Source organism: Cyanistes caeruleus, chromosome 6 (assembly GCF_971803275.1).
Source record: "Cyanistes caeruleus chromosome 6, bCyaCae1.hap1.1, whole genome shotgun sequence".
In the NCBI taxonomy this organism is placed as follows: Eukaryota; Metazoa; Chordata; class Aves; order Passeriformes; family Paridae; genus Cyanistes; species Cyanistes caeruleus.
The window spans coordinates 24,292,373-24,305,582 of record NC_141706.1 but is presented as its reverse complement, the minus strand read 5'-3'; the positions used below and the strand labels follow the sequence as shown (position 1 = coordinate 24,305,582).

Below are 13,210 nucleotides of genomic sequence, written 5' to 3'. Positions count from 1 at the left end.
TTGGTTTTTTTAGCATTTGATGGTTAAGAGATATTTTTAAAGGTCAGGTTTTAGAGCAAAATAGGATTTATAAGAGTATGGGTGAACTCTAGTCCCCAGGAACAGAATGGTTCACACAGGACATTCCTATTGGACTACAGCTCCTGCAGCAGAAAGTTCCAGACAGCCAGTGGCATTGGCTTTGGGTGATAAAAGGTGGAAGCTGTTGGCCAGCAGCATAAAAGCAGACAAATGAGTATCCTGGGACAGCAGGAGCCCACCCAGTCTGCTCCTGCCCACACAGCACTCACCCTCTAGAAGGCTAACGAGCTCCCACAGAGAAATAGGGTCCTCTCGTCTGGGAATGGTTCAAATCCCCCTGGAAGAAGGAATACAGAGCAGGAATGAGAGGGATCCCTCCCTTCAGGGAGAGATAGTCCTGGTTCTGTTGGACTCAGGCAGATCTCAGGATACATTTTGGTTTGTACACAAGTTGGCTTCCCCAGCTTCCCTGGACAGCCCTTTGGATCTTGTACTGAAAGAAGAAAAGCAGAGTCAACCCCCATCCATCATCTCTCACATATGTATTTTCACAGGCTGCTAATCATATCTTACAAAATTTTATTTATTTCAGGGAAAGGTGGTACAGCACTTTTCTTCCTCCTTGTTTTTCAAGGCAGAGGGTAAAGCAGCACAGGTGCAACAGCATCTTGTCCACACATGAGTTGTGGGTGAGGGACAGTCCATTTTGATATGAGGGACAAAAACTGAGTTTCCTTCTTGCTCTTCCTTTCCCAATGGGACACCAATAAAAGCTCATTCAAAAACAGAGCTCAAAGGAACAGCCAAGACCAGATACTTCCACAGTGTATTTTTATTAGTCATCCTTTTAATTTACATGCTCAAACATAATGTTCATTTAGTCCTTGCAGGGCCTTTGCAGGCACACACCCTGATTTATTAGCAGAGCAGGGATGGAGGGGAAGGAGGTGCCACAGCAAAAAGCAAACCTGCAGGGCTCGCTTTAGCACATCTGGGAGAAGCAGCTGGGGAAAATACATTAAAAACCAAGAGAAGGGATATCTTAGGGAGACAAAGACAAGGTGGCAGCAGAAAGAAGAGATAAAATGAAGCAAGGAGGCAGGGCTACTGGGACCCTGTTCTCCTTCTCCCAAGATACATTATTAGCAGGGTGACACAATGTTGTAGCAGACATGAATATGCATCAGTCATTATGCAGCAGATATTCACGAGCCTGCTGCTGATTTATGGACCTGGCAGCTGTAGCACCAGCCAGCTGCAGCCTAGAGGGATGAGGACAGTGAGCATTGCTGGCAGAGGTCCACAGAAGACCTCCAAACCCAGCTCTTCAACAGCCATGGTGAATGAATTAATCACAACCAGGTCTGTAGCCATGCAGAACCAACCAATGCGTTGTGTGTGCAATGCTGGGAAACCATCACACACAACCAGACAAATGTCCAAAGGTTACAGTGTGAGGTTTAAGTTTGGATCAGCAAAATTTTGTCTAAAGTTAGGGTCCTGAATTACCCAAACCTCACTTTGCTGCCCATAGTAAATCTCAGCCACATCAGTCTTGTTAATGTGATGCTCACATCCCCTCCCTCTGCAGAAGTCTGGATTTAAAATAAATCCAAGCAATGTTGTTGTAGGTGAATTAAGTGCATCACTGTCACATCACAGACCTGCTACAAAAAAGACTGAAGATGTGAGGATTTCAGCTCTCCACACTGAAAAGGAAGGCATTTTCCTTTTGGCTCTGGAGCAACAAAGGGACACTCTCCAAGGACTCATCCTGCCTTGCAAGTATCACAGAACTGGACACAGGAGACATGTTCTTTCAGTTCTGAGTGGACTTCACACAGATTCATATATCCCACCCCTCAGAAACACATGACTGGCACAGCAGATCAAGGAACAAGGAACTCCACCCTGCAAGGAAGAATGCACAACAATTCAGTGACTTCCTGACGGTCACACAGGAAACTTATGGTAAAGCTGGCAATTTCTGTTCCCCCACATTCGAGTTTTCATCATGAAACATGTGCTCATCAGTGGCTGTGGTTGAGTGTGCAGGGGACAGGAGCACAAAGCCTTCTCCATCACCTCCATCACAGCCTCCAGCATCTGCTGGATGACCTGCACAATCAGCAAAAGCCAGGGCAGTTTCCTTCCAGAGCTTCCTTGGGAGTCCACAGCAATGACGACAAGCAGGGTTTGGGTGGGCTCACAGCCAGCATCTGCAGGCCAAGTAAGGCTGAAAAGAAACCATAGAAATGCAAGACACCAAGCCTGTGTCAGATGTGGTTCCTCAACACTGGAACCCAACAAGCTGATTCACAAATAAGCAATGCGCTGAGAGCAGAAGAGTGGTTCAAGTCCCTCTGATAATGCCTAAAGGTTAGGGTGTACCTACATCTTTGTAGAAACCCTCAACTCCAGTCCCTCGGACAACCCTGGTAGATCCAGATCTGCCTTTGGCACTGCACATGGCCATAAAGCTCCAAAGACCCTGCCCAACTTAGGTGTTCCTCTACACACATCAACAGTTGATGGAGGAAAGAGCAACACTGGGCTCTGGTCCTCACTTGCACCAGGCACAACAGTGGGTAAACGCTCACTTCAGTCACATCAACCAGATTTGCTTGATTGAAAGGGTACAGATAGGAAGCTTCAGGGATGACATCTTCCTGTGGAGAGTGTCAGAAATACCATGAAGCAAATAGACAAAGAGATGCAAGGGAGTCTGGACACAATCCCCTAATTGTAAATAGAAAGAAGAAAACCTTTAAGTCTTTAGATCAAGAATGTCCTCAGTAGGAGATGTCAGCCAGAGACCAACACCTGCTTGCAGTTGGTACTCCCCTGGCAAGCACAGGTGGCCAGACACAGCTGACACTTAAAACACCTTGGCCTCAGCAACTGATTTATCCTGACAGCACAGAAAGAGACCATGCAAAGTACAGCCCAAAACATATGCAACATGAGCTGGAGGAGTCACAGCTTGGGAAAAGTAAAATGGGGCAACATGATTCTGCAGGTGCCCTTCTAAGCTGAAGCATCCTTCTGGTCAGGCATGACAACACAACCTCCATCACAGATCAACCTCTGTATGGCAAAGACCCCAGACAAATCCCATGCAGTAGCAGGAAAAGCTCCTGCACATCTGAAAATAAACAAACCAAAACTAAAACAAACAAAAAAAAACCCAGAAAACCCAAAGAAAATAAAAAATGGGCTTCTGAACTTTGAACTGTAATGCATTGTAATTACTGTGATGTAACTTCATTAGGGCAGTGTAAGCAATGGCTGGGCATCAATTACGTTGTTGGGGATTCTCCACTGCCCAAAACTTTCTTCTACTCTTTTCAGTGGAAACCCCCTTTGGTCCCAGAGCAGGGTACCATCCTGCCAGATTATCTGAAAAGCCTCTGGAGGCAAAGGAGGCCTCTGGCACCAGCCTTCTCTTTGAAATATGTCTAGCTCTGGTTGTTCCTGCTGTCCATACAACACTCAAATCTTTATCTTCTAAACCCACTGACTATCCTAACACCTTGCAGCAATGAGATGCCAAAACTATAAACATCACTTCTTTTTATATGCATATACATGGCTTCCCATCTTCTTTCCTGGTGTCCAGCCATCTCCCCCCCAGCCTTCAGATTTTCTGGTCTTGCTGCTCAAGCACAGCTTTGCAGCACTGAGGAAGTACACATTGCAGAGATATTTAGAAACACAGCACCATTCATTGGATTTATTCTTGGACTTTATAAGGCTCATGCAAACAGTTCTGTATTTGACCTGAAAAAAATAACCACAGAAGGCAAACCCAGAACTTCAAAGATGACTTCTCCTGACAGCCTTAAGCCATTATCTACATGTAGTATGGACAAAGTACAAGTCTCTATAGCTTCCCAAAGGAAGGGAGAGGACAGACCAAGCCAAGGAGTAAGAACCAGACAACCAAGTGCCACAACTGAAAACTCACCTTGAAGGTTCACCCTAAGGAAAGGGCAAAAAGTAGTCCTTGCATTGATGCCACAAAAGCCAAGACAATCAACACTGGTTGAGGATCTCACTTGCTCTATTTTAATTTTCAACCTTAGCCCATTTGGAGCACTTATCCCTGCACTCTGCATCTTGAGACAGCAGCATCAAGGCAGACTGACATTACCTTTGAAAGCGCAAATATGCCTTTGTTCAGTCAGGGAGACACATAGAGTGCCGGCAGAGCAACTATAAAACTCAGCCATCATAAAGGAGAAGAAGGAAAGAGGTGGCAGAATTGTTTCCTGCTCCCTAGAGATCTGGCTGCCATGAGGAATTGCATATGGTGCTGGCACAGAGAACTTGCTCCTAGGATCAGCAGCTGAGTGTTTTCCCAGGACACTCTGCTAAGAGGATTTCCCATACCACTGGCTCCTAAGCATACACAGAGCCTCCTTAAGGAGTTTCTGCAACAGGGTGACAAAAATAAGTCTGCATTCTTTGGGTTCATCCAGCCTTGTGTGGGTACAGGCATCTGTTAGACAATGCCTGGGGACCATGGTACAGGAACTGCAGCAGAGAGGATCAAGCTGACTCATAGTTCTTTGGCTTTGCTTTAACATATAATTAATAAATAAATAAATAAACCAAAATCTGATCCTCCCTTCAGCCCACTGGGAAAAATCCAAGCATCTGCCTTCAATTCCCTAGCACATAATCATAACTTTATTATTACAAGTTAAATTATTTTATTTTCTATATGCAGTGTGTGTGAAGATCTATTACATGACCTACATCACCTGCAAATCACTGACTGCTGGAAGTATTTAATGCTATCACCCTTTGCCATCAGCCCCCAGTGAATGAATCCTGACCTTTTATTCAACTGGTCATCCCTGCCCTCACAAGCACCAGCAAAGACACAAGAACAGAAGCTCTTATAACTTAAGCCATGATCTCTGGAAAGGGGGTTAAAAACTGGACCTCAGGGCACCTAAAAACTCATACAACTACCTCCTGGCCTACAGCAAATACCACTAAAAGCACCTCCAGGCAGGGCTGGGAGGACATAGAGATGGGATGTGCACCAAAAGACCTAAGTTTGCTTATACTGGTGGCTGCATCATCCCTTTCCACACCTTCAGGCTTTTTTTGGTCTGCTACTATAAATACAGACTAACAGCTAAGAAGGCACTGTTCAAGAAGTGAGAGCCTGGTGCTATGGATGATCTGAGGATCCTCTCCAATTCTACTCACCCACACCCACAAAATTTGCCTTTTGCTGACCGTTCAAGACTGCAAGAGTGTATGAGTAATGCTAAATATCACAAGGCTGCTAGGGCTTTATTTCTTTCCCCAGTGGTTTGGAAAAAGCAAGAAATGGACAGGTGATTTGAACTGGCACTGTTAAAGATGATCCAGTCTAATAAGATCATGCAAACTTCCTGGCTCTTGTCATGACCCCATCTGTCTTGTGGGCTTTGAGCTGGATTAAAGAATCCCACACAAGCTATGAAAATGATCCCCCTGAGGAAACAGCCATTTGGAACAACTACAGAAAACCTTCACTTTTGGACAAGAACCTCCTTCAGAGTTCTGGTGGTTTGGGGTTTTGCTTTTTTTTCTTAAGGGAGCAGGGAACCACACCGGTATCTGTAGTCAGAGGTTCTGCTCTGTGGATCCGTATCTCCTCAGATCCTTGGTACAACAAAATTCTCTTTCCTTAGAAGAATAACTTCAGAGCTTAAACTTGAACTCTGAATTTTTACAGTCTTGCCAATATTATGAGATCTCAAACATGGTCATGTACCTTCACAGGAGCCTGGCAGAGATAAGCCACCAGTTAGATTTTGAACAGTGGTGATGTGTGGATAAAGCTTCCTCTTCACTTAAGGGTAGTGGAGCTCACAATGTGTTGTTTTTCCAGGCTCCTAAAGAACATCCAGCAGTCTCTCACTCCTGTACATCATTCACATCTAGCCACAAATAAACTGCTGCTTGGTTTCTCCCTTAAAATACTCTTGTTTTCAGAAAGCAACACCCTGAGGACCATGTGTATCCCTACAATGATCCTACAAGGCCACAGCATGGTGTAGTGGGTATAGTTCCTACACAGCTCTCATTGTTCCTACACAGGAACTTCAACTGAAGAAATAAAATTAAATTAAAGAAATTAATCAAGTGTTTGCGAAAAGCTTTTTCTAAAAATGGAAAAATCCCTCAGAAAGCCACCATCTCACAAACCAGACAACTTTAACCTGAAGCACCACTCAAGTAAAAAGACAAACTGCAGTGCTTCGTAATGTGAGTATATTAACACGAGATAAAAATTCCTATCCCAACAGCAAGGGAAAAATAGAGCTCAGAAGACTGAAAGTTTGTCAACTTAGCCTCACAATCCATCCTTAAAAACTTACAGTACAGCTTGTCTCGCTCCTTATCAATCCCCTCCATCAAAGGCTGATTAGGCTCTAGGATCTACCATTATTGCCTTTTACCTGTAGACTTGAGATTAGGACAGAGAGGGTGAAGACCTGCGTTGAAGGAAGACACATTTGAGGTCAGTATTTCTTGCCCAAATGGAGAGCTTCCATAAAGAAGCTGTTCCAAGTGGTGGCTGCCATTCCATGGGCTTCATCTTTCCTTGCTTCCTGAGTTTTGATCAAACTCAGGACTATACCATGTCAACTCCAACAGGAAATCTGAATTAATCTAACAGTCAAAACCCTGCTTAGATACAAATGTTCATGTAGTTGGCCTTCTTTTCCTCCCTTTCAAGTGGCTGCACGGTCATAAGACAACACCAGTGTGATTGGCCAAGGTCATTGTGAAACACACAGCCGACAGCCCAGGCTGAATTTTATAGCGTGACAACTCTTCCACACCACTTTAGGCAAGTGTTTTATTCTTTATTCTACAAGTATACACTTTAACTCAGTGTTTTATCCTTTACTCTACAGCCCCAAAGGGGCTCATGTTTTGCAGAGCACAAAACAAAAATGCAAATTCAGAGAGTATTCCGAAAAACACAGTGAACACAGGCTTCATGAAGTTCACTCAAAGGTTTTCCACTGCGCCTAAACATGAAGTGTGCTCTCTAGGCCTAAACTAGATACCTTTTCTTAAACCTGTGGAGGCAATTTACCCTCTAAAGTAGCCACTTTTCATCCAGTAGCTCAGAAGAGAACACACAAGGTATCTCCGAGAGCTGTGTGGGTGCCTGACAGAGCTGTGACAAGCACACTTCATACAGCCCTCTTAAGATAAGGCTGCCACTGCTAAACGAGGCAAAGAAAAGGTATTTGCTTGAAACAGGTTCTCATTCCTTGGACAACATCCCATGGTGTGAACTTTGCTGCTCTTGCACGGTCTGGAGCAAGGCAAGGACTCTCATCTCCCAGGCACCACCAAGTGAGTGTGGGAATGCAGTGGGAAAGAAGGATCCTGCTGCTCGGCTGGGCTAGCATTCCCTCCAGCCAGACCAGGCTCACAGGCTGGGTACCCGCAGCACCACGTGTTGTCTGTGCCTTGCCCGCAGCAGCTGCAGCGCCAGCGGACAAAAGCTCCCACAACCTCTCCGAAGCTGAATTTGTAGCAACACGTTGCTCCTCAAGGAAAAAACCACAACATGCTCATTTCAAAGTAGCCAGCTGGTGAAGAACAACAACATGGAGAGAGGAAAAAAAACACAAACCACTTAGCACCACTTCCCTTTCTTTCTCTCACACAGAGTTGAGAAGCTTATATCAATTGCAAAGCATGAGAATCTGAATGAACACTCTCCTTGGGCAACCAGGGCCAACCCCAGGAAAAAATTTGCATCTATGGGATGTCCAAGTTGTGCAACCAGCAAAATATCAAGACAGATAAGGCAGGGACCTTTCATTAGGATCTACAGAAACTCCCAACTCTGTAGTGCTGACTCAGGCTAAGATAAGCCACTTTAGTTTTCTCTACTTTGCTCTAACCTTCACAGGGGAACTAATACCAGCCAAATTCATATCCAGTCTGAAGCCGTTAGATGGTATTTGCAGAGCTGAATCAGAAACCAAAGCAGCCTTTGGTGGACTACCCTTTGGTGGGTTTCATGCAATGGGAATTCTCTTCACACCCTAAAGGTAAAATCTTAAGGAAGTTCTTGGTGCAATGAGGTTGGGTCTACCATGGACACAAAAGGCAACTGGATGGTATTACACAATTTCCATGCCCAAGGCTTGATACAGCCTTGTCTGCCTAGATTTAATTACATACATATGTTATTAGGGAGTCAGGAAAATTAGTTAGAAGGTCATATAGTTAAAAACACCTTTGTGAAAGGTATAGATGGATCAATCCTCGTTTCTCCCACCAGCTTTCAAAGACCTGTATGTGCTCGTGTTCAAGCAGGAGAGCAAACAGCTGAGTGACACTGCTGCAAATCTTCCAAAGACCTATAAACCATCTCCTGTTGACAAGGTAACCAGCATGCTGTCAGTGCCAAAAATTAACAAATAAAAAGTACTGTTTTGTCACAGTGAACCCAGCCAGCAGCAGGCTTGTGGCAGCAAAAGGCCAGCCCTAAGCGTGTACCTAGGAATGCAAGTGAGCTGCAAGGACCCAATGCTGTGCCAGGTGCCTGTTGGGATGCTCTTCAAACACTGTGAGCTGTTTACTGTACCAAAGGTCAGAGGGAAAGGACAACAGGGAAAGTATCAGAGAAAAAAACGTATGGTAACTGCAAGCCCTGATACACCTTCCTTATTGAATTAAAACCTCCTGAGGGTTTTCATACTTGCTCTCTCTGTTCCCTAGAAGCATGAGATGAAAAGTACAAAAGTTTGTGGTGGGGACATGCAGCCAGGAAAGACAGCAGGGAGAGATCAGATGCATTATGAAGTGAGGAAAATATACCGTATAATGAAATATAAGGTATTTTTTTTCCTTTTTATGTAGCACAGTATGTGTGTTTCCCACCCAGGATCAGCCAGAAATTTCACCTCTAACAGACTTCCCGGTATTGTAAAGTTAGAAGTGACTGCAGTGCGCACACACACTAGACAGACTCTCCAGAGCACCATTTAATGGGTGTCTGAAGTGATGGGAATTACAGCATGAGTATCAACAACAACCAAAATCAGGGTGTAAAACTGACTTTTTTTTTTCTTCAGGGCTTAGCATTGAATCATGCTGACAACACAGGCATGAGATGGAGGGTAAAGACTGTGGCATGGCACCATCCCCTACTGAGCAGGCTTGCAACCAGCTGTCAGCACAGGGACTCAGAGGCTGAGTACAAGCTCTGTGGGCTCCTGCTGCAGACAGGTTTCTCACTCCTGAAACGCCCAGTATATTGCATTTCTGCCACCGGGCTAATTCTTCCCCAGCAAAAGGCATGATGGAACAAGTGCTCCAAATCAAAGGGGAAACTCAGCCAGTCAAGAAAATCCTCCCCAGGGTGTCAGGCTTTATTCCTTTCTGTTGGCTTAACTTCATTTTTTTAGTTCCTTCAAGAACAGCTCTAGGCCTCCTCCAAGCTGCTCCCTGTAGACCACGTCGGGGTCTTCAGAGAAACCATGAAGGTTCAGGTCAAATGGGATACAACATACAGAAATTCACTCCATCATCCTCAATAAGCCACAATATAGCATTTAGCAGTGCTTCAGTGTTAGGAAAAAGCCTTTTTCCCCTAACAGAAAGAGTTCTACCCACCAAGCCTGGAACACCCAGACGTGCAGCCCTTTTGACACTCTGGAGGGCTCCTGCTGCTATCACCTGCTGGTTTGCAATCTGAAGTGCCCATACCATTGTTTCAGCTCTAGATTTAGAGGTCTCAAGTCTTCCCCCACTCCAATACGATACCTGTTTGGATACATGCAGGAGGTCAGGAGCTCCTGAGAAGTACCCAAGTAATCCTTGACCTATGTTAGCAGCTACTTGCTTCAGTATGAAAGGATGAACCAAGGACAAATCTGTTCCATTCATACCTACAGTTTCTGCCTTCACTTGGCTAAAATATCTCTTGGTCCACAGCTGGGACAGGATTGGAGCTCAGTCCTAGGAGCACCTCTGAGAAATGTTTAATTCGGTCTTCCAGTTGCTGTCTGGATGACACCACTCTCCTCCACTCTTGGCCAGCAAGGAATCAAAGTGAAGGGTGGGTTCTTGAGCAAAGGAAGATGAACATGCTTACCAGATCAGACAGCCAAGGACAGACCACATTCAACAGTCTTGCCTCCTTTTTGTGCTACCCCAACATGCTCAGTGCAGCTAGTCAAGGTGGGGCTCATCTCACCTACAGCAAAGATATGTCCACAAGTGCTCATCATCCAGAGCCTCTCTATCATCAATGAACAGAGACAGGCACAGTCTGTCTGATCTGTTACAGGAATCCACCTGCATTACAATGAGGTGGAAGTACTCATTTCCTCTGCTCCATCTATAGGGGGACTGAGATGTTAGATGCCAACATCTGGACAGGGGAATTGCACCCTGATGTTCCCTATCTTGCACTTAACTGGTAAGCTTTTCAGAGAGAGACTATCTCACCCTGCAGCTAACATGAAAACACTTCAGTCTCTAGGGCCCGAGGGTAACACTACACTTCAAGTGGGAGATGAGAGGCCCCAGCCCTTAAGTGTTTACCATCAAGAAAACTTCACAACACCTTCCCTGTAATGATGTTCTAGGTGAATCCAAATTATTTTGGGGGATGGCTGAAGAGAAGGCACCTCTTCAGGTCTCAGCCTGCCTCTGTGTTAGCAGGTGAATAAAGGAGAACATCCCAGGGACCAAACACTTCGTGCCGTGAGAACCCAGAGAGCCTGCAAGGCTCACTTGGTGCTCATCAAGAGATGCACCATGACAGGCAGGGAAGAATGAACACATGCAACAGGGCTGGGTCAAGGACATGGGAGAGAACTGCAATTTCTTCTAGTAAACAGACTTGGGATTTACAGGCCAGCCTTGAGGACTCTTCTCCTTTTCATTACTTCTGATATACAATACTTTTGGGCAGGCAACACAGGAGCTTGATACAGACGCCTGCAAAATAATGAGTCTAGGGACAGGAAGCCAAAGGAGACAGTGCATGTTAAATGAAGCTGTCATGCTGCTGGGCTGGCCAGGGGAGAGATGGAGGAGGTATTATGAGATTTGTGAAGCCATCAGTCCTCATGCTATGGAGAACAACAAAATTAAGCTCAGATGGGGATTGCAGGCAGAATAACTTCCCTGATACCAGGGTGCATAGGGGATAAGTTGCTACAAAGGGCCCTCAAATCAAACAGGGGGAAAAAAGCATGGAAGAGACTGCACAACGTTCACCCATGGTGGGACTGAACTGAAGAGTTCAGAAGGAAATGAGAAGTTTAATTCAGCTCCCTGAAAGGGTGACTTACTGTTGGCAGAGTTTTTTCTTCCACCCCAGCATTCAGTTGTCACTAAGTTCACCAGCTCCTACCTCAGATTTTAAACATTATCTCTTTGCACTCTAATCCCGACAGTACTTGCTCCCAATGCCCCAGCAGAGCAAGCCATGCTAAGAAAGTGTGACTGCTGGTTGTCCACCTCCACGCAGCAGCTGCCAGTCACATCTCAGTTCCACAACACAACCCGTTTGATTATTTTGATCTGTTCAGGTGGTAGTGTTCTTTTTTTCCTCCTCTGGGATTTCTTCTGAAATTGCTCTAAGCTGCAAATTGAATAAACTAATTCCATGTGCAGAAATTTTGAAACAAAGGACATGAAAACCTGAACTGACCTGAGAGATGCACTGCCCACCATCCAAGCCACTGCAGTCAATAGAGTTCAACCAGCTTCAGTTGAATCTGAACAAGACCTCACAATCCCGCTGCAATGCAATTGCAAGGCTTGCAAAAAAAAAAAAAAAAAAAAAGCCACATACTTAGTAGCATGCTCTGAGAAAGCCCAGCCCTCTTCTAGGCACTCAGCTTCCCACCTCTTCACAAGGAGCACACTTTAGATAAGCAACTCTATACTTTTTTTTTAAAAAAAAACTGTACATCTTCCATTAAAACTCAGGAGGGCTTTCCTTAGCCTTCTCAAGAGCATCCTTGTTCTCCCTTTCCAAGGCAATTCCCTTGTTTTTCCTTTAAAACAGCAGAAATTTCAAGCCAGCTTTTACAGCTCAGTTTGCATCCTTGGATTGGTGACTACAAAATCCAACTAGCTGCCCTGGGCCTTTACAGATCCCCAAAACCTGTACCTTATGGGCTGTAATCCTCCCCCCATTTAATCTCTAAAGCTGGCTAGCATCAGAGGCTCTTCCCTACCGCCTCCCTCAGAGAATCACCACCAAAACCTCCCTTGTTGCCACAGCAAGGGCTCAGCAACAACTGCCCTGTTTAGAACAGACTACAGCCCCATTAGAATCAAAGGAAGACAAACCTAAATCCTGGGAATTACGCCTCTGCATGGGCGGTTTCATCTCTGCAGCCTCCCTTTGCTCACCTCCCATCCTGAACAGGTTCATCATCCTCTCCACAGTTGCTCTGAATTACCCCAGAGGTGAGCATATTTCAGCAACAAATTAAACTGTCACGATACATTCCTTTCTACACTGTTTTTTAAAACATGTGAGCCAAGGCTGCCAGAGATTTGTTTTGGAAAGATTAGATTAGGTGCCTCGGAAACTGCTTTGGAAAAAAAAGTAAAGGGTTTTCACTTCTTGAAGAAACCCACCTTTTTTTTTCCCCCCCTGGGAAGTTTGTTTTATTTTTTAAGCTCAAAAATTTGATCAATTAACTTCATCTTGTTTTTTAGATCTTTCCACAACAAGTGCCTCAGTGCCAATGACCAATATAGATTGCTCATTTTGCAGTCATCTGCCACCAACACAAATTAAGATCCGAAAGCCCTCTGATTTTTAAAACAACCCCCATCCAGAGGCCTCCAACACTTCTATTAAATTGACCAAATCTTCTTATTGTTTTTCCAGCTCATAACAAGACACTCAGTTTTACCAGGGGATGTCTATCCGTTCATTCAGACACAAACCCCACTTACAGCCTGGAAGACTGGAAGCAAAGGACTGCCAACCCAGCCCTCCACTCACATCACTTCTCAGACCAGACACCTAAAATATTCTAATAACAGTCAAGACAGCCTTGCTTGAAATGATAAAAGGAAACCAACCCCCACCTTCTCAGGATTCATTGTGATAAGAAAGCATTTCTCTCATCAGAAAATCAGATTAGCAACACGTCAACAGCTGGGTGCTGAATCT

General features: G+C 44.9%; 1 protein-coding gene across 3 annotated transcripts in view; it reads right to left on the bottom strand.

Moving 5' to 3' along the window:
* Positions 1-13,210, bottom strand: part of HRAS (HRas proto-oncogene, GTPase) — a 39,703-nt gene that overhangs the window by 18,902 nt on the left and 7,591 nt on the right. The window contains exon 2 of one of the 3 annotated variants that reach the window (XM_086895789.1): positions 291-358. The exons of 1 other annotated variant lie outside the window; for it this stretch is intronic. The gene's annotated coding sequence lies outside the window, so the exon portion shown is untranslated. Of the gene's footprint in view, positions 1-290; positions 359-11,725; positions 11,835-13,210 lie in introns of those variants that run through there. One more of the 3 variants, XM_023928872.2, reaches the window with a different exon arrangement.